At 42.1% G+C, this 21528-nt stretch overlaps 1 protein-coding gene across 1 annotated transcript in view; it reads left to right on the top strand.

Annotated features, from left to right (window-relative positions):
- LOC309644244 (uncharacterized protein) overlaps window positions 1-21528 on the top strand; it is a 766088-nt gene that overhangs the window by 223239 nt on the left and 521321 nt on the right. The window lies entirely within an intron of this gene.

Below are 21528 nucleotides of genomic sequence, written 5' to 3'. Positions count from 1 at the left end.
CAACACCTTTTATTTTCCCTCTCACACCCTCGCTAAATGTCAGCATTTCTCAAGCTCTGTCTTAGTATCCCTTTAGATTTCCCTGTTAGAACCTCTCTGTTGATGCCTCACATGTCATCAGAACAAGTTTCCCTCTTAGACTAGAGACCCATGTCTGCAATGGCCAAAGCCATGTTCTGCTACACGTTCCGCATACCCTTGATGGACAACTAGTCTGGAGCAGACTTATTATTTTCCTCTCCCAATTCTCCACCACATCCCCCCACCCAGGCGCAACCCCAGACACCAGCTGCATTGTCATTCCTATTGGTTCATTGGACCAACCCAAGCTTTAAATCTTGGGGTCATCTCTGACTCCTTTTCAACATTTAACAGATTCTAAATCTTCTCAATTACTTTTTTTTTTTTTAGTATTTCTTGCAAATATCCCTTCATTTCCCACCATCATTATCATAATTATGGCTCTTTGCAATTTCCGCTGGACCAGCGGTTCTTAACAGTCATGTGATGACTCAGGATTTGGGTCTGATGTGGGTCGTGAATCACATTTTTTTCAAACAAATTAAATGTCCCAATGGCCAATGATTTACTCAAAAATTTGGAGTAGATTCAAGGATGTGTGTGTATATATATATATATATATATATTTTTTTTAACAAGAAAGTGGAGTGGCTAGTGGGGAAAAGAGTGGAGTAGAAAGTGAGGTCCTGAGGCTTCCCTGGTGGCGCAGTGGTTAAGAATCCGCCTGCCAATGCAGGAGACACAGGTTCAAGCCCTGGTCCGGGAAGATCCCACACCGCGGGGGAACTAAGCCCGTGCGCCACAACTACTGAGCCTGCACTCTAGAGCCTGCAAGCCATAACTACTGAGCCCGCACTGCCACAACTACTGAAGCCTGTTTGCCTAGAGCCCATGCTCTGCAACAAGAGAAGCCACTGCAATGAGAAGCCCGTGCGCCGCAACGAAGAGTAGCCCCCGCTCGCTGCAACTAGAGAAAAGCACGCACGCAACAACAAAGACCCAATGCAGCCAAAGATTTAAAAAAAAAAAAAAAAAAAAATGAAGGCCTGGAGTTTACTCTGCCTGGATACAGGAGTGTAGCGAATATTTATGCTTGGGAGCCATGAGTAGGGAAGGTAAATGGAATTAAAAGAGGATGATAAAAAAGGAAGGAGGGAGAAAGAGCAGAGGTAAAGGGAAAGAGGTTTTCTGGAGGTAGAATGATATTAGAAGTTAGAAAAGGTAGATAATTTCTTTATTACTCTGTATTCCTGTCAGAAATTATTTAAACAGGAATTCATTAAATTCTAAGTGATGGGAGATAAGGGGTTGGGCAGGTACAAAGCGAGGGGACGTTGATTGGGTCACTTGGCTTTAGTGCGGGCTGCCAGCTTTAGCAGAGGACAAAGAAGGGGAGGTGGGAAGGCTGGAGGGGGTCTCTGACCCACAAGGATGGGTAAATTGTCTGTAGGTTCGGGACCCCTGCAAGTTTGAGCTGTGTAACTCAAGGCTGCAGGAATAATGATGACGGTGATAATTAACCTTTATTAGACAGTGACTGTGAGGCGGGCATAGTGCTAAATGTTCTACATGGGTAATCTCACTAATGGCCTTGTCTTATCTGCTGACTTGTGTATCTTAGTTCATATGCACGTGTTAGTGGCAGCATGAACCTGGAAGCCAGATAGGCCTGGATTCAAATTCTAGCTTTATCATTGCCTAGTTGTGTGACCTTAGACAGGTCAGCTAACCTCCATGAGGTTTATTTCAATGGGGGTAATTATAGCTACCTTTTAGGGTTTTATGAGAATTATGGATATAACATGGCACGGAAGAGGTTTCTAGCTGCCCACCACAGTCTATTTCCCCCTCTTATTTCTGGGGGCACAGCTCAAGTATGTTTCCTGGCAATGTTGCTGTTAGGTATAGGCTTGAGGGGAGAAGGCTTCTCCCAAGGAATGGGAGCAGAAGTGATGTGTGCTGTGCCAGGCTTGCGCGTAACCCCTCTCCTGTGCTCCTCTGTGCTCTGTCTCCCATCCAACCTGGCTGAAGGTGCCAGGACAACCTTGGGGGCCAGGATTGAAAAGGGAGAAGCTGCTGGTAGCTCGGGGTCCTAAATCAAGAGCTGAGGAGCCGCACCCGGACTGCTAGGTGAGAAAGAAAGAAACTTGTTCTTGAGGTCCCTGACATTATGGCGTTTGTGGTTGCCATCTAACCACTCTGATACCTAAGGTAGGAGTCTAGCATCCAGCATCCTATCTGTATTTGCTCAACAAATGCTCCTCCCATCAGGGCAGGGATGAGTTTTGCATCTACCATCTGCTGAAAAATGGGTATACACAGTAGGTGTTGAGTACATTTTTGTTGGCTGGCTAGTTAGGAGTCATGTAGAAGTGTCGCTTGGCCAAACTGGGAGGAAACAAACAACAACCAAAAAAATCCCTCCTCAAAACTGTCTATCTGTGACCTCGTTTAGCCAGAGACCTCTGTTCCCTGGTGACACAGTATTTACTCCCTGTGATTGAATTGCTCGGCCTCTTGCGGGGAACACACCAGCTGCCTTCTCCTTATTGAATTATGGGCCCTTGGCTTTTTTTCTCTCTTTTTCAATTATTTCATGAAAAAAACATGCCAGAAAGAACAACTTTTTACCAATGGGGACTACTAAGTCCATTAGCACACAGACCCTGGCAGGGTGCTCAGGTTAAGAAATTTGAACCCTCAGCTCTGTAATCTCCAGCAACGTGGAGCCGCATGAGGTGAGGTCTCCCCAGTGGGCAAAAGCAAGTCATCACTTTGGCAAATCACAGGAGCTCCCTGAGATCCATTTTCCTCTGTAAGATGTTGCTAAGGCCCTCTGTCCCTCAGTACACTTTATACTCGATGCTTTGTAGTTGGCAGGGCTATTGAAGATCACATGAATAATGCATGTCACGCCGGAAGAAAAAAGCACATAGTGTTATGCAAAGGTCATGCTGCTTACCGTTGTTTTTATTACTCCACTGGAGTCAGGAGACCTCAGTTCTAGTCCTGACTCTGCCACTAATTAACCACTTTCCTTGAGTCAAATCAGTTACCTTCTCTGGGCCTTTGTTCCTCATCTATAAAACAATACTGTTGATCCAGATGATCTCGTGGGTCCCTTCTAGCCCTAAAATGCAGTGATTTTAATTATATCTATGATCCTGTTATTAAAAGGCAGCCAACCACATTGTTGGCAGTCCTCCATGACAGCCAGCTTCCATGTCTAAAAAGCCGGGCTGAGGGCAAGGGAGCCATGAAGCATCCTGATTAAGGAACTGCACCTGTTCCCTTACGAGCAGGTCTGTGGGCAGACCCAGGAGGGAGCAACAGGAGGGTAGCCCCCAAGGGCCATCCTTCCTGAGCCCTGCACAAGGTGAGAAAGTGCCCTCGCCTGAGCCATCAGACTCCGGAAGACAGTGTTTGTTTTATGGTCAGCTTAGAGAGGGCTTCATTGATCTTCCTGTAAGCCAGTGTTGATTTCTTCCTTGTCGTACATCCCGAGCCTCTTTACCAAAGAAACTCAAATCTGTGTGTGTGTGAGGGGTGGGAGGGCAGGGAGGCAGTTATCGTGGGCTTTTCTGTCCACTTGTGTCACCCAGCAGCCCCTCAAAAGCTTCCTTAGTTATTTTCTCTGGGCTCTCTCGTGCCTTTCTGCTACCCTTGCCACACTTGTAACGTAATCCGCCCTTCCCCAGCTGGCTTTCGTCCTCCTTCCAGCCTCTGTTTTCACTCTGCAATTCATAATTACTCTCGCTTTTATGCCCCTCCATTTTCCACCTCATTAATTCTTATTCTCGGCACAAGAGCGTCTCCTTTATGGGCTGCAGTGAAGGAACTACAAGGAACTCACATTTGGCTGCTTCTGAATTTGAGTCGCTTTGATTGTCTTGTTTTCCTCTTTGGAATTGCTTGAGTCTAGTGCCCTCATAAGCACGCTGCATGCAAAGCTGTTATCCTTCCTGCCTTGCTACCTTTTCTGAATTTCTTTGAATTTAGAAATTCAGGGGCCTAATTTCATCAACCCCATATTTAATTGATTTTATATCCGTTTCTGAGCAGTAGTTTTCCCTGTCCCATCTCAAATGGTAGTTGAAGGCCCTACTCCAGGGCCTCCTTTGCCTCACGATGGTCCTGAAAGTGTCCCTATTTTTACAGCAAAGAGACCTGTATGGTCAGAAAAAAGAAAGGACGTTTTTATAAAGAGCTTGCTATTTTATGAAACTTTGCTGTGCCTGGAGAAATATGTGGTCATTCTAGAAAGCGAGGAGGAAAGTGGATTCTTTTCTAAGCTGAATCTTCGGTTCAGTTGGTTAAGGCCACCCAAGATGTTGGGAATCATCAGCCTAGCTCAGTATATGTCCAGGCCTCTTCCGTGCCTTGGAAACCTTTGTTTAAACAAAAGCTTAGAGAGTAGCAAAACAAATAATGATGGAATTGTTCCTGTTAAGGTCTAGGGCATTGGCTGTGTGGAGCAGAAGAAGACAACCCAGATCTCCTTCCTCACTCCAGCAGCTTCTGAGGGGGCACTTCGTTCTTCTACGCGTGTGTGTAATTTAATTGTGAAATATGCATTTGTCCTGTACCAAGATAACTTCAAGTAACGAAGATCCTTTTAGGAAGACATCTTTTAGGAAAAGTTTTTTAATCTTATTTTTGTAATGCCACTGAAATGAGAATTTCACTGTATCAGAAAAGGAAGGAAAGGACTTCAGTGGTTATCTTCTGAACTTACTTTCTTGTACATGCCTCCTCTCCCCTTTTCTCAAACAGATAAAATAACAAAGGCACAAGAAGCTGTAATTACATGGGTAGTTAATAATTGTGCTGGTCTAGGCTGAGATGTTCTTTACCTATGATGATAAGAGTGCATTTTCATTCATCCAGTCAAATTCCGTTATATGGGTGTCCTTGCTGGAGCTGTAGAAACAATGTCAAGGCTAACGGACTTCCAGTAGAGGGGATATCTGTATTATGAGCCAGACAGCAGAGCTAGCACTGTAGACCCATACAAGTACTTGTAGACCCATTCAAGCTGTGTGAAGCTGGCAAAGTTACTTAACCTCTCTGAGCCTCAGTTTCCTCATATCTGAAATGAGGACAGTGGTATTTATCTTGCAAAACTTTGTGAGGATTAAATATTAAATAATTACATGTTAAGTATTTAAAGCTTAATAAGTGTTAAAAGAAATGATATTTATTATCATTGTTGTTATTTTTCTCTCAAGTCTAGTCTAGTGACTATAGATCCCTTAGGGTCAAGGACTTTGTTGTATTCATAGCTTGTCACCTGTGCCTCTAGCAGGTACTCCAGAAATGTGTGCTGAATGGACAGATGACATTTTCAGCCTTTGAAGTCCTTTGCTTTGTATTGATTCAACATGTATTTTTACCCTCACATTTGAGTAGTTGAGCAGGAAGGAAACCCATTCCAGTTTTAAGGCGCAATCTTTAAAGTTTTCTCCAAGGACACCTTCCCTAATGCTGCAGAATTAAGACATTTGCCTTCCTCTGAGCTTCCCTCCTGCACTCCTTGTGTCTTTGTCATAGTGGGACTAACAGTCACGTTAGCTGTGCTTATGCCTGTAGGCCCCTGAGGGCTGGAGCTGTGGCCCCTGTCAAACTTTCAATAGCGCTAGGCCCAGGCGTCATACCCAGCAGGCTTTCAAATGTATTGAGTTGGAGGGAACAGGTATTATACAGTGCTTTAGTATATTGGGCACCAAATCTTAAATTCCTTTGCAGACCTCTTCTTCAGACATTTTCAAAAGAATACAATTCCTGCCTTCAAGGAACTTTTAATGTGACAGGAAATTGCACTGTTGTCTTCTCCATGGTGACTGATTTTCAAGGCTTCCTGTTCAACAAGTGATTGTTGATTGACTAAATTAATGAGAGAAGCAAAAGCTGTTATCTTGTTTATCAGTGAAGAATGATTAAGCACAGAAAGGTTAGGTGATTTACCTCAGGCCACACAGCAAGTTAAAGAGAAGTAAAACCTGGGTCTGCCAACTCCCACGCTGATGTTCTTTCAAGCACACAATGCAACATCCCAGATCTCATACCTAATTTTAAGCTATGAATAGCCACCTCCTTCTTGCTTGCCCACGATATATTTTCTTTCTTTCTTTTTTTCTAAAAAAATGTAAATATTTGGAGGAAAAGAAAAACATTCTGACCAAATGTGCCTTTGGTAGAAATTCTGGTGCCAATTTATTACATCAAATCCGGATTTCGATTTCAGAATCCATTTGAATATATTCATTTCACAATTTGTATATCTAATTATGTTTTCCTCTGTCACCAACCACAAGCAATTTCCCTCCATTTAGGATCATTGTGTCTTTAAATCTAAGACCTAAGACACAAGAATTACCATAGCAACTTGCTTTCCTGTTAGACTGCAATTGCTGACAATCAATATGATTAGACAAGGTCAGTGACAGAGTAAGCCCCACAGTGTTTAAAGAGAGCTGAGGAAGGGCAGGGACAATGAGGAAATGAGAAAATGATTGGAAAAATCTCTCCCCAGGGTTGAGTATGAGCTCTTTATTGCTTGCTGCTTGTATAACCTAAAGCGATGTCTCATAGTAGCAACAGTTTCCAACCTTCCAGCAAGAACTGGGGGAGGCTGAGAGATGTTTAGTTGTTTTGGTTTCCCTTTTTACTGGTCCCCAAACACTTTACAAAACTGAAGACTGAAAATCACCGACTTGAAAGTGAGGATAAATAGTAGCTGGAGGCGGGGGGAGTTAAGGAAGAGGCAAACCAGGGCAGCTGTTTTCAGCCCAGAGAGGGAATGAGGGTGTTTGTGAGGAAATGGGATGGTCCACAACCAAGTTTGCCTGGAGTGGGGCTGTGCGAGCTGGGGTGGCTCCAGGCATCATGGGAAGTGTCGCTGGCCTCGAACCCTCAATCATTTAAGCCCCTTTCTGTGGCTTCCTCTCCCCCTCTTCCTGTACTGATCTCTGCTTTAAAGAAGAAAATCTCATTCATACCAAAGTGTCAGCATCTGGTAACTGATTACAATTTGATTGCAGGGGAGAGGATTGCATTTTAATAGGCAGCAAAGCTTAAGCAAAACAGTCATTATGACTGTTAGGCACAAAGGAGCAGATAGCAGAAGTACTTTTGGCCCCTTTCTGGAGCTCCTCAAAATCACATCTGTGACCTACCAAGATTTCATAGCAGGCTGGTTTAAAATGAAGTCCTCACTCACTTAAGGGAAAGATGAAATGAGGTGATTGTTCTAGTGGCTGAATTGTAGACACTTCTCAGACACCAGGCAACACCATAGAAAGCAAATGCAAACCCACACACCCTGGGAGCATTTGTGTGGAGGAGACAAGACCCGGCTTCTGGAGGGCTCGCATGTTTGCTATCCAGCAGGAGAGCCTAGAGTGACTAACTTCCTGCCTGATCCTCCCCGCCTCCCTCTCCCCTTCCCGAGCTATTCTCTGCCTGAGGCCTGAGAGGAAGGAAGCCAGTTCTAACATGGGAAGGATGAAAGCTGGAGCCCTTGGAAGGCGGTATGAGGTCGAGCCTTGGGTCATCAGTTATCGCCTGACCCCTAAGAAACCCTGAGTCGTTAAGGAAAGCCAACCTGTTAATCCTGTAGTTGACACTCCCAAATCTCTCTCCTCTAGCAGAGAGTCTCTGTGGTGCTTGAAGCAAAGCAAGGTAGTGGGTGCAGGATCCACAGCTGGCGTCTAGTTTTAGTTTTCCACTTGCTTATCAGTAGTGTGACCTGGGACGAGACTCTTCACTCTCCAAATCTCATGTGTAAAGTGAATAAACAACTTTTGTATCTACTTCATATAATCCAAATCAAAATTAAGTGATGCCTGTGAAAGCATTTGGCAAACTGTAAAGCATTAAACACATGAGCACGTTTTTGGAACGATTACAATGATTACTCTCAGTGCTGTTATGACTGTTATCTTTCTTTGAGCAGACCCCCACACCCTGCCCCATTCTGTACTCCTTTCCCTCATTTCCATTATGCTTTTCCTCCAGACACCAGTTTTTGAGATAAAACTCAGAACCAACTGGATAAATTCACCCCAAGAACTGTTACTGTAGACCCAACATTTCTCTCCTCCAGAGAAATAGATAGAGGGGTTGGAGAGAGGGTGACATTTCACATATAAAATGCTGTTGGGAGGTAGAATTTAGGCATTAAGGATGAGTCAGGGAAGGTGTTTTATTTAAAAATCATATTTTGTGGAGGTGACCCCTGCCAATGCCTCTCGCGTAATGCTGCAGGTGGTGCTGCTTCCTCTACCGACCCAGGTGGCAACCCGCTGTCCCATTTGACACGTTTGTGTCTTTAAGCACCAGTGCTGGTTGTTATAGGCTTTATACTTTGTACAAAGTGTTGCTCTTTTAGAACATGGGATGACTATGTTACGGATAAACTATTCTGATTTGCTGCTGGGAAGACACATCACGGAGAATTGCAGGAGAGGGGAGAGAGCAGAAATCCTAACGAGGTCCTGAGGAAGTCCTTGTGTGCGACGTTCCCCTGTAGGCATAGTTTTCTCAAGTGCTTTATTTGATTTCACACTGCCTTTCATTTTCAAAGGGTCTTTACTAGGCACAGAAGGGAACAAAGACAGTGAACATTTGATATACATTAACATCATGCCCATCTACGGAGCAAAGCTGTGGGGTGTAACTCTTTGGCAGTATCCTCTTCCCTGCCTTTCACCAGGAAAGCGTTTTGGGTCTCAGAGGAGTTCAGGGTGACGCCTATATTGGTTTGAATCATGCCTTCACCCCTCCTGTGCCAAGTGGCATTTAAGGCTGTGAATCCACCCTGATTCCTAGTCTTCTATCAAAACTTATCTCCCTGTGAGTTTATCGTATTATGGAACTCTAGAACTACAGAATAAATCCTGGTAAGAGGAGAGACCCAAGAGATCATTTGTTTCCAACTCTCTTATGAATCAAAGACCGCAAGAGGGTGACTGTTTCCTAGCTGCTCAAGACTTGCGTGGGTGCTGGTACTTTATATTTCCAGGCATCAGTTTTGCATTTTTATGAAGGACTGCAATCTTCGAACCATGAGTAAGATGAGAGTTCCAAGCACACTAGCAGTCCAGTAGGAGAGAGATTTGAGAAAACAGTGCATTTTAAATACATCTTATAGATCACAAGATGTATAACTTAATGCCATCTGCTTGAGGTGACTATCACCAGCAATTTCAAACATGTAGCTTTCATTTTAAAAGTTGAACAACACTTGACTCCCTTTCATTCTCTCTCTCCGTCATCCATAATCAATTTGTGGACAGGTAGATATAGATACTATATATGCTAGATTCTAACAAAAAGAAAGGTTACCACATGTTTTAGATTATCTGCTATGGACATTAACCAACGTCTTTAGCCATGATTATTTATATTACATGGACAATCAACAGGGTTAATTATTGTCATGAGGGAAACAGTGCTTGACATCTTGCTGCTCCAGAAAATTATTTTCTTTCTCTTTGGGGATCTAAACTTTATTCCCACCAAGACGGAATTTGTTATCTTTGATCTCTGTTTCATCATCTTCAGTCATCCTTTATGTTCATTGTCTGTTTGCATATTTACTATCCACCCTTCACTTAAACATTGTACCATGTTGAAGCTGTGAATGTCCCCCAAAGGTTTATTCAAAAAGGCTTGCACAGAGTCTCCTCCTAAGTATTCTTGCTGCCAGCCATCAGTTCCACATTATTTTACTTTGATACCTCAACTTCTCAAAAGCCTGCTTGAACATTGGAACTTCAGATTCTATTATGATTCTGGGAGTCTAAATATGATTCTCACGGCTGCTTGTCCCAAAACACAAATGCCTCATAACTATAACGACTTGGAGCTAGTGGGAAGGGAAGGCTGGAACAGGCTTGGTACTGGAGAAGGATGGTAGCAACCTGAAAGTCATGATTAGAAGGGGAGCAACCATTTGCCAGATACTCTTCTGTCTAACCTTTGGATCAACTTCTCTTCTCTCTCTTTGCAGATGGTGCCCATCTATAAACTGGTAAAGCCAGTTTAATGCCCTGTGCTAGACAGGGTAAGGGTTAGGAGTCAGAAGAACTGTTCTCTACCTACTTTTCCTATTAACTAGCTGTTGGCCCATGGGCTAATAACTTAAATGGGGTATGCCTGTTCCTGTGATTTATGTGAAGATGATAATACCTATTTCATCCCTTTTCTAGGATGGTGTGAGGATCAGCTTAGCAACATGTGCTAAATGGATAAATGAACAATAGGTAGGAAAGTGCTTTGAATAGTTAAATATATTTTCGAAAGGCAAAGTATATAACTAATGCAGGCATAATGTTACCTAGCTTTGGAGTTGCTATGGTAATATGATTGCCCAGTTTGTGATTGGACTCACTCAGTTATCGTTCTCAGATCTATTATCCCAACCGCACCTTCTCATCCCATAGTTTTAAGATATTTTTCTGTTCTTTGTTTTGGATTCTCAGCTATTCTCACATGTGAATGACAAGATTTAGCTTGTTCAGTTTCTGTTGCTGAATACATCCTTTGATGTTTAGATATTATTTATATGGGAGCTTTGACTTCACAAGTGTGTGTGTGTGTGTGTGTGTGTGTGTGTATGAGAAAAGTTGCCTTTGGTGTCCTCAGCACCTTGTTTCTACAACTTCTTCCCTCTTTCTATCATTCCTTCTTCCTCGAGATGCTCAGTACCATCAGGGAGCCCCAGTTTGTCAAGGTAGAAGGTAATCTAAACTGTATCTTCCACTAAGATGTTGGTTACCTCCTTCTGACATATTCCTATTTTCAAAGGAGAGCCAGGGGAAGGTGATTTACTACCATAAAGCATGCAACAGCGATGTCGGGAGTTTGGGCTAATATGGAGGTCGGGGATGAGGGTCTCTCTACCTCTAGGCACATAGAAATACTGGGTAAAACGGTCGAACAGCCAATTAAGAAACTATGTAAGTAACACTGTCCTCAACTTGGTCAGAATGGTTAAGTGTACATTGAAGCCAAAGGGAAAAGAAAAAATTATAATTAGGTTAATGGCTGGGTCTTGGAGCTTCACAACCTGCTTGGGAAGATGAGCCCAAATTGCAGATATGTCTTTGTCTGAGAGGAGCTAGAACTGACCTACCTGCATAAAGTCAAGAATCAGGAAAGGCTGCACATTAGAGAAATGGAGGACTCTAGAATTCCATTAAGTGACTAGGGAAAACCTCAAAGAAGCAGCTGGGGTGGAAATAGTCACCTGCAAGTATTTATAATAGCAGGTCAGTGTCACATGACTACATTGGATGAGAATTTACAGTGACCTCAAGCCAAAAATATTACTAGAAAAGTCATCCCAAACTGGAGAAAATGAGAATGCTCAATAGCAGCAAATGAGAAACTGTTAAGATGTTTCCATACTAGCGCACGGGACTCCCACTGACCACACCTCGTCACTCCTAAGATGCATGGGCTGAGAGGAAATGTTACAAATCATACAAGGAAATACCACGTGAGAGAGAATAACTATACCTCCTTGACTGGGGATTAAAATAAGATTGAAAGAGATTTAAAATTAAATATTTTAAAATTCTCAGATAAAGGAAGATACAGAAATCACAAGATAAAACAGGATAGTGTGAAAAAGGACAGACTTGAGAAAAGAATTAATGAAAAATATTGATGTAAGAACATACAGTCAGGTAATTAAAAACTTAATTGGATTTATTAATGGACTAGATATAATGAAAAACAAAATGAATGAATTGGAAAGTAGGTAAGGCAAATCATACATAATATAGTATAAGATTTTCCAGTATAGATCTAGTAGGAGATCCAGAAGGAGAGAAGAAAGAATAAAAAAGAGGGTAGAGATAATAATAAAAGCTTTTTCAGAGTTGAGGAAAGACTGCCTTAGTTTGAGGAAACCACTAAGTCACAAGCATAAAAAATAAAAACAAATTACACTCAATAGTGAAAGTATAAGCAAAGGGAAAGAAGATCTTAAAAGCTATCAGAGAGGGGCTTCCCTGGTGGCACAGTGGTTGGGAGTCTGCCTGCCAATGCGGGGGACACGGGTTCGAGCCCTGGTCTGGGAAGATCCCACATGCCGCGGAGCAACTAGGCCCGTGAGCCACAACTACTGAGCCTGCGCGTCTGGAGCCTGTGCTCCTCAACAGGAGAGGCCACGATAGTGAGAGGCCCGCGCACCGCGATGAAGAGTGGCCCCTGCTTGCCGCAACTAGAGAAAGCCCTCGCACAGAAGCGAAGACCCAACACAGCCAAAAAATTAATTAATTAATTTTAAAAAAAGTCAACGTTAAAAGCTATCAGAGAGGAAAGACAGACTACCAAAAACTAGACTGACAGCACACTTCACATAAGCAACAGTACATACTAGAAGATAATAGAGTTACTTGCTGAGTGAAATTCTGGTCGACCCAGGTTTATAAATTCACCTAGATTATTATTAATAGTTCAGTAGGGGATAGGGGTGACATTTTCATATACACAAAGACTGAAGAAAGCTTACTACTCATACATGGACAATTTGATTTTGTTTTTCACAATTAAGATAGGACTTTTTTATGATTAAAACAGTACATTCTTGCTGTAGAAAAAATGAACAATGCAGAAAGTTATAAAGAACAATTATATTATGAAGAACAATTTTCGTCAACAGGAAGGAAATTGAACCCAGAAGAAACAAGTAGAGTTTAAGAGCAAAATTCCTGGCAAAATGATAGTAATATTGATCAATTATTCAATTTAAGTGGTGCTAATTTGGGGCTATTTAAAAACTAGATAGAACTAAAGTGCTGGACAGAAATGACATGGAAAATTGCAAGGGGAAATGCTGTGTTCAGGTAAAACAAAGTGATGTTGATAAATTTGGGGGGTTGATAAATATGTTTTAAAATGATAAAATAACTATAAAATAGAACATAACTTCTAGAATAGAAGAGAGGAAAAAAATAGAGACCAAAGAAATTGTAATGGTGACATTTCAAGCACTAACAGGAAAGGTTTTATTATTGGATGTGTATATGTGTATATATGTGCGTATGTGCTGGATGCCAAAGGTCCTCTGATAGCTCACAGATCTACTTCCATGAAGCCCTACGCATATCCTAATTGTAAATCTGAAACAAATTTTAACACATGCATAGGCTCAGAATGGCAGTTTTTCCATAGTACTCTGCTGTAGCAAGTACAATTGCACATGTTGCTGCAGCCAACTGATTCTTTATCTCTGAGAAACCAGGCTGCAGGTGCCGCTAGGGGCCCTTTTACATCCTTGTTTTCTGGTCAGTTTCCAAGGGAGTCCAAGGTCTCCTTTTTTCTTGTGTAGCCAGGCTTGTTTTCTAGAGAGCTGCCATCTTTTACATTGATTTCCGTCTAATGATATTCACCATCCATTGACAATAAAGATAACGTATCCCTTTTAGAGAGATCTCTATCTACAGTGCTTTCCAGGTTCAGCCTTCATGGAGATGGGCACAGGGCAACACACACACACACACACACACACACACACACACAATGATCTACTCTCTCATCTTCTTTCCAAAATGATTAACAAAGTACTTTTCTTGCGTATGTGACTCTTCAGTGCTTTTCTCCTGCATTCTGCAAGCCTTTTCATTCAAACTAGAGGTGACATGTTCCCTGTAGGCTCCTACTTTTTCCCAAGCTGGTATCTGATCTCTTCCACTTATCATAGTCATAGATGAGTTCTAATTTTCTTGAATTAGGGATTCTTACCCCTGTCTTTTAACACTTTCACATCCATCAGTTTCCTCTAAAACATTTTGTCAACATACAATTACGTGAGAAAAGGAGGTTACAAAAGAGCATGCATAATATCTCATTTTAATTTAAAAAAATGTGTGTCAGCAGAGAAAAAACTGTGAAAGGCTGCTCACCAATGTATTAACCGTGGGTACGTATGTTATTGTAGAATTACGTGGAATCATCATTCTTTCTGCAGTTTGTTTTTTCTATAGCAAGCATGTATTACTTTTATAATCATAAAAAAAATCCTATCTTAATAGTGAAAACCAAAACCATTGCATCAGGGACAGCATTCCTTGTTCCACAACTTGGGAGAGTCTATGGGTTGACAAAGGCAGGCGGGCAGTACGGAAGTATGCAGTGCCTTGTGAAATAATATACATTGTGGTTTGGTGAGCTACCTGAAAAAAAAAAAGTTATTGCCTACTTTGTTTTTCCTATTCAATTGCAGTTAGGTTTATCCTAGGAATAGGCTCACAGACGTGTTGCAGAGGTGGCCACAAACATATTATGGCATGGTAAGACCAATGTGCAATTCGAGTATCTTGTGAATTACTGGACCACAGACCAGGGAGTAAGTCTTAGAAGAGGCACTCCTGATCCCCTTACCCTGCTCTAATTTTTCTCCACCCGCCACTACTCCAAACTTATCATCTCTATATGTTACTCGATCTCTTTAAAAACAGTTTATTGTTCATTTTATGTCTCTTACTCCAAGAATCTAAAATCCAGGGCAAGGGCAAGGATCTCTGCCTTGGTCAGTGTTGTCTCTCTAGTGTCTAGCACACAGTAGGTGCTCAGTAAGTATATGTGGAAGGAAGGAATACATGCTAAATGGTTATGTACATGGAGAGAGGAGTGGTACCCCTGAAGGCAGGGGAACAGCATGAGTAGAGATGAGAAGGCAAGAAAGGAGATAGCATGGATATGGGGCCATGAGGAGCCTGACCTGGCCAGCAGGGAGGGCCCTTCGAGGTAAGTGTTAGCTAAGTTGGATGGTTGGGCTGGGGAGAAATGATTAAAGGGACTTGAAAATAAAACAGGAGAGAATCAAAATAAGGAGCAGGCACACTCTGGGCATGTACTGAGAGTAATGCAGTATTTTCTAACATGGCGTTAAGTCAGGGCTCTGGCATTGACACAGAGGAAATGGTTTCTCACTCTGATTTACTGTAAAGGGAAAGTGGACACTGGTACGAAATTTGGAATAGGAGTGGGCTAGATTGTTTCTTTTATTGTCTGTCTGTGATAATATTACCCGAGTCAAACATTCAGGGTTTAAAGGCTTTGAATTCGGAATCATTTTCAGTTCAAACCACCTGACAGTGCCAGACAGCTATGCTCGTACAGAAACAGAACACTTAAGGAGATACAGACCTTTTTTAGGCTCCTCTGAAACTCTAATTAAATGGAATGGATCTGTGCCTCGTGCTTAGCTCTGGTTTTTTTTCATACAGTGCATTCTAGAGGCACATTGTGAATATGTATTTGAACATTTTGGCGGTGCTCATTTGTGATGAGTATGGATAGAAATGGAATTCACTCAGTATAAAAATGTTTACATGCTACAGTGAACACGCCTCTGCTGTTTCTGAAAAGAGACAGCATGCCTTTTTGCTTAGTCCAGCTTCTGAGGGTGGCATGTCAGGGAGCTCCTCCGACCATGCAGAAATCTCGAGTTATACTAGAAAATGGAATTTGCAGTTAGGATGGGCAGAACCGAGACCGTGTCTCCTTTCCAGAAATGTGCATATCTCTTATAAGATTTCCAAGCTGCATGAAGAATTATTTCAGTCCTCATATTATCTTTGATTTATGGCCCTAGGGGATTTTATATTTAAAATATTGCTGGATTATTCTAAAGAAGACCCAAGATAGGGGCTGCTGGGAAACAATGCAATGGAATATTCTAGAATTGAAAAGGAGTCTGGTCTGAGGAGTTCTAGACCAGGAAATGTATTTTTTTCCTTGAGACTACCCCCTGACATCCTTGCCTGAAGGGAAGGGAATAGACTCTCACAGCCTAGGAGGGAGCTTCCTTCCTCCCTCATCATGGAACACTTACTTTTAAGAAGTGAGGAGGGAGAAATGGTGCAATGATAGTGGCTTAAAGTACCTTCACCACCCTCCCACCACGTACATAGCAATTCATCTTGGAAATGTTTCCAGAGACATGGGCAAGGCAAGGGCACATTCTTCCATATCATATTTTATACTGTAGAATCTAGAACTGGTGCTTTTGAAACTTTACCTTCCCAAATTTTACCCAGTGACATGGGTCTGGGGCATTTAAGTCGTGACTTTAAAGGTGATCATCTACTCTTGCGTTTAAGAATTATTTGGAGTGAGAATCAGGAGAGATTAGATGTTGATGGGGAGTGAAGACATTCTGAATGCCGAAGAAGGGATGATAGAACAAGAACAGAGAAACACTGAACCTGAAAATAGGATTGTCAGAGCAGTGTGTGGTAAGTCTCACAAGGGGACTGTGGCAATCTGACAAAAGTTGGTGGTCAAAATTTATCACTGCTCTTGATAAAGAGCAGAAAAATTCATTGCCATCCACATTTTCTCCTCTATATAGGATGGCTACAGAACCCACACATATGTTTGTTGCTGTATCTTTTGAAGTCTTCAAAGGCGTGGTTTTGCTTTTAATCATACATTAGTGAATGTTGGAACAGCAATTTCTTTTTTTTTAATAGCTCTAAATGTGGCATCTTAAGTTCTAAAGAGCCAAATATATTTCTAGGGTTGGTCATCCCTAGACTCCTGGGGCAGGAGCAGGAAAAGGAACAGGTTTGGACTAAAAAGACAGAGTTAATGAGGAAGGACTGAGGAAGTGGCATATTTAGTTCAGTCAGATCCTACCATTTGCATTGTTCAAATAGAGGATTGCCAAGAGGCAGGGACCAGCTATAGTATTACATCACCCATGAACTCACTGATCAGACAGAGCCTGTTTTTTATCTTGACACTGACAACAGTTTATGGAAAAAAAGCAGAATATAGCAGCTCTTAGAGCATTTTTAAAAGCACACCAAGACCTTCTCATATTTCTGCAATGGAGACAACTAGGCTTGGGAATAGTGAGCATTCACTTGGCTTTCTCCAGAGGAGATCAGGAAAACTCTTGCGTTTGGGCAGGAGCAGAATATTTCCCTTTCTGACTCCCTTGCTGCCTAAGTTTGGGGAGCACTGAGGAATTTTAGGGACAGCCTAAGGGACATCTGTCTATGGAGAGCTGGCCTTCTTAACAACAGTTCCCCCAAATCAATGAGACTAAACAGTTTTAGATGTAATTTGAGTCTTGTCTGTTGTACACCGACCATTACACATCTGGATATTGATGGACAATCTACTAGCATCTTGACTACAGAGTCATGGGCGGGGCATTAAAAGAGTCAGTATCCTGGTGAATTCAGATACAGTTATCCCAGTGCATGAATCTTCTTTTCTTCTACTCCTGTTTGAACTTTCTGAGCTCAGTGGGAGCCCTTTGTGCATAATGTGATCAAAAGACAAGGACTGTGGGAGCCTGCAGACCTCTTTAGGGAGACCTCAGATCCCCATTATGACTTTGAATTTGTTTCATGAGTATCTGCCACTCAGAACACTTTGCCCTCTCTCCTTTTTTTTCTTTTTTTTAATAAGCTTTGCCATTCTTCTTATTTCTTTTCTTTTTTTTTTTAATTTTATTTTTGCCTGCATTGGGTCCCTGTTGCTGCACGCGGGCTTTTCTCTAGTTGCGGCGAGCAGGGGCTACTCTTCGTTGCGGTGCGCGGGCTTCTCATTGTGGTGGCTTCTCTTGTTGTGGAGCACAGGCTCTAGGCGCGCGGGCTTCAGTAGTTGTGGTACACGGGCTCAGTAGTTGTGACACACGGGCCTAGTTGCTCCGCGGCATGTGGGATCTTCCCGGACCAGGGCTCGAATCCGTGTCCCCTGCATTGGCAGGTGGATTCTTAAGCACTGTGCCACGAGGGAAGCCCTGCCCTCTCTCCTTTGATTATGGAAATCTCCACAAAACCTCTTTTGGCTTCTCTGCACCACACTGATCTAACTCCCATCTCTTCAAACTGCTTTCAGCACCCAAGATCTGGACAGCAACATTTAGAGGTTGCTTCTGTTCTGGTTTGTGACCTGTTTCACATGAATTCCTTTTATTTCTATAACTACATCACAAACTTCTTAGGAGCTAGAACCAAATCCTATATTCTCTTTCAGCTTCTAATATGGAAGACTGACTGAAAGATGAATGAATAGATAGATTGATAAGAGGAGCTTAGGAACTTCTAATAAGAATGAATCTGAGAGTTTGTGAAGTGTTCTTTCTGATTGTACAAAGTCATAAGCAGGTGGGGGAGATTCACATTTCCAGTTGGTGAGGATCACCTAGTCTGTTTATTACCATTCCCTTCAGAAACCCTCTCACCCTCCCACCTTCCCTCATTCCTTTTATACAGCACACTGAAAATTGGAGGCATAACCTTGTTCAAGAATCTGCAAAACAGGACCATGGTAATGAACTCTTGTTGCTGCTATAAACTTGATGAATGGCTTGTGGCGGAAGGGCATTAAATGGCAATCTCAGTCCAGTGATTAGCTCTGTGGCATTCTTCCTTTGGAACTCATGCAGAACAGCATAACTTTCATTCCGCTCCAGGTGTCCTGTGAGCTTCGTCGATTGTGCCAGGAATGTTTCTTGGCCTTGGCTGGAAGGGTAAGGAACAAAGAAGGTCTCTTTGTTTCTTTCCAGCATTCCCACTGCCTTCCTCCATCTCTCTTTCCCCAACCCATATCACTCACGACTCTAGCTGTACTTGATCTTGAATGAAACGTGTGCTACCTTGACCTGCACTTTCCCTCTGACCTGTGTCCACTTCGGACTGCAAGGACATAAATGCCTGTATTCAGTCTCCTACTTTTTGCCTGAGATATACATATCCTTCTGCCACAAGAAGGAGTGCTGAGGCTCAGTTTGCCCAGATGAGCCATACAATGGGTTTGCTCCTGAAATTGTTGTAAGTGAATTGCGATTTTCAGTGTCCAGCAGTGTTTCCAGAGTACCGGTAGAGGGACATTCAGAAACGGAGACAATGCTTTCATGAGTGACTAATTATACTAAAAAAATGAGGACAGTTTTTACTATTAAGTGTGATCTGACAATGACAAAGAAAATAAGAAAACTTTTTCCCATTACCTATCATTTGGTTATAGCAATGGAGCACATGTTTATGCATTTGTTCTGTGTTTTTCTTTAATTGATTCATGTGTATTTTATCGACAACTACACTAGAGCAGGGATTGTGGTCCATTTCTCTTGAATCCTCCACCATACACCTCCTTACACAGGACTAGTGTTTTTTTTAGATCTTGTTACTCCTTCTGGACCGTGGACTATCAGTGTTGGCATCACCTGGGAGCTGGTTAGCACTGCAGAATCTCGGGTCCCACCCAGACCTCCTTAGTCAGACTCTCCATATGAGTTAGATCCCCAGGTGATTTGTATACACATTAAGATTTGAGATGCCGTGATGTAGGAGACACTTAGTAGAAAGTCATAAAATGCTCACTGCATTTAACTAAAAGAAAAATCCTTTCTTGCAGAGATGAAATTCTGTATCTTGGCTAGGAAGTTCTGGTTGAATCTACATGTTACTAGAATGTTAATTCCAAGGAGAGACAAAGGGGAGTAGGCAAAAACAGGAAGAAGAAAAGCCAATAAATATAGCTGACTTAGGAAATTTCCATTAAAAAATGATGTTTTGATGAAATAGCATGGGCCAGTTTTTAATAATGGACCCACCCTATTAGAGCATTTCCTCTTTGGCATGAAAAAGGCCAGTTTTGCGCTTGGATTTTCACTTCTTGGACCAGACATCCATCCATTCTTAGGGCATCTTTTTTTTCCCCCCCGCCCCACTGCCAAGTGCTCAAGACTGAGTGGAAAGTATGAGAAATGCTGAGCACCTGTATATAAAGTTTATGTACTTGGCAGAAATATAAGGGTTACTTTTTTCTCCTGACTTGGACCCTCTGTTACTATCCTACACTGATATGACTGTAAGACTCTCAAGACATAATTTCTCTTTAATAAATGAGAGACAGCATTGCAAAAAGCAAAGCATTATATGGAGAAAATGCACAGCGTGTGGCATGTGAGAAATCCCACCTCTATCACTTCGTAGGTGTTGATCTCAGACCAGTCACCAAACTTGACTGAATTTCATTTCCTCACCTGTGAGATGGACTCAAATTCTTGCCCCAGCTGCCACTGAAGGGTTGGTGTGCGAGATTAAATGAACTAATAGGTGTATGAGGCAGTTTTGAAGTTGTAAAATAGGAAACCGATGCAAAGCTATTCAAACTACTACTACAAATAAAATGGACGAGGACTCTGTGACTCCTACTTCACTCCATTAGAGAACAAGATTCTCACCGTCCTGTATCGTTTATTATCTGGACGACTTTTGTTGCATTCATATATATTACAGAATAATAGATTACTTTGTGAACATGGGAGTCAGAAAGCCTGGTTTTCAGGTTTCAGCATCCCAGCCCTACCCTTTATTAGATGTGTGACATTGGGCAAGTCACATAACCCCTTTGACTTCAGTCTTCTTGCTGTAAAATTGGGATGATGAGGTTATGATAATTAAATAAGATAGTGCATGTAAAGTGGCTTTTCTCAGTTTCTGGCAAAATAATCACTCAACAAATGACAGCCGATTGTTGCTGTTCTCCTTGAGAACTCCTGGAGAGCAGGGACTTTGTATCTTCATCTTTATTGCCCAGAACATCTAGCAGTGACTGGCACATAAGCTTCGTCAGATCATTCCTCATCTAATTAATGTATTTTGTGACTCAAGAAGAATTTGTGGAATTCTTGGATGATGGATAGATTATGCTTCTCTGAGTTTGCCTGGTCTCTCTCAAGGTTGCTCACAAATAGAATAGACCAAACACAACAGCACATACACTAGTCAGAGGAGGTGTCCCCGGCTTGAGGAAGCATATTAGCTCTACAGGCCTCATCCTCACAGGTGTTCAGGGAGTGATGAAAGTCACAATCATTCACCATTTACTCTGTGAACCCTGATAAATCACTTGATGGATTAGCTGGTGTCATCCATCAGGCTGCACTTGTCTTGAGTACTTGACTGAAGCCTATAAATCTCTTCTCTTTAAAAAGCTCCAGCCAGTGATTTCTGATTTGGCCTCATTTCCTTGAAGTTAGTGAAGAACTTACCCTTGATGCAGGATTTTTTGTTGTTGTTATTGTTATGGAACTTGGTGCTGCAGTAAACCACCATCCCTTTTCCCCCCAAAGCAACTGTCTGCTTTACTAAATGGAAAGTCACATCTTAAGTGTTTTATCTGATTGGACTGAGAAGTTATATGTGCATATGAAGAGAAGCAGGGAAGGCGATATAAGGGAAAGTATAAGGGGGCACATTTTAAACAAATACATGAAGACTGGAACCCCAGATTTTTAACATTCAGTAAAGGAAAAACAAAACGAAACAGACACCAGCCTGAGTTCTCCACCTGGTGTCAGACCGTGAGGGGGCCCATTCTCAGTAGATGGAATCTTGAAGGCACTAATGTCTGTGATTACAGGAAGCTCATCTTTCCCTCAAATTTCTGCTCATGTACACATGGACTTTGCAGTCCAAACAAGTAAGTCAGTCTAGATATGTTTCTTCAGGTATTAAAGCGAAC

The sequence above is a fragment of the Balaenoptera physalus genome, assembly GCF_965194825.1.
Source record: "Balaenoptera physalus genome assembly, chromosome: 15".
Lineage (NCBI taxonomy): Eukaryota > Metazoa > Chordata > Mammalia > Artiodactyla > Balaenopteridae > Balaenoptera > Balaenoptera physalus.
The sequence above is the reverse complement of the archived record's forward strand: the minus strand, read 5'-3'. Positions and strand labels throughout refer to the sequence as shown.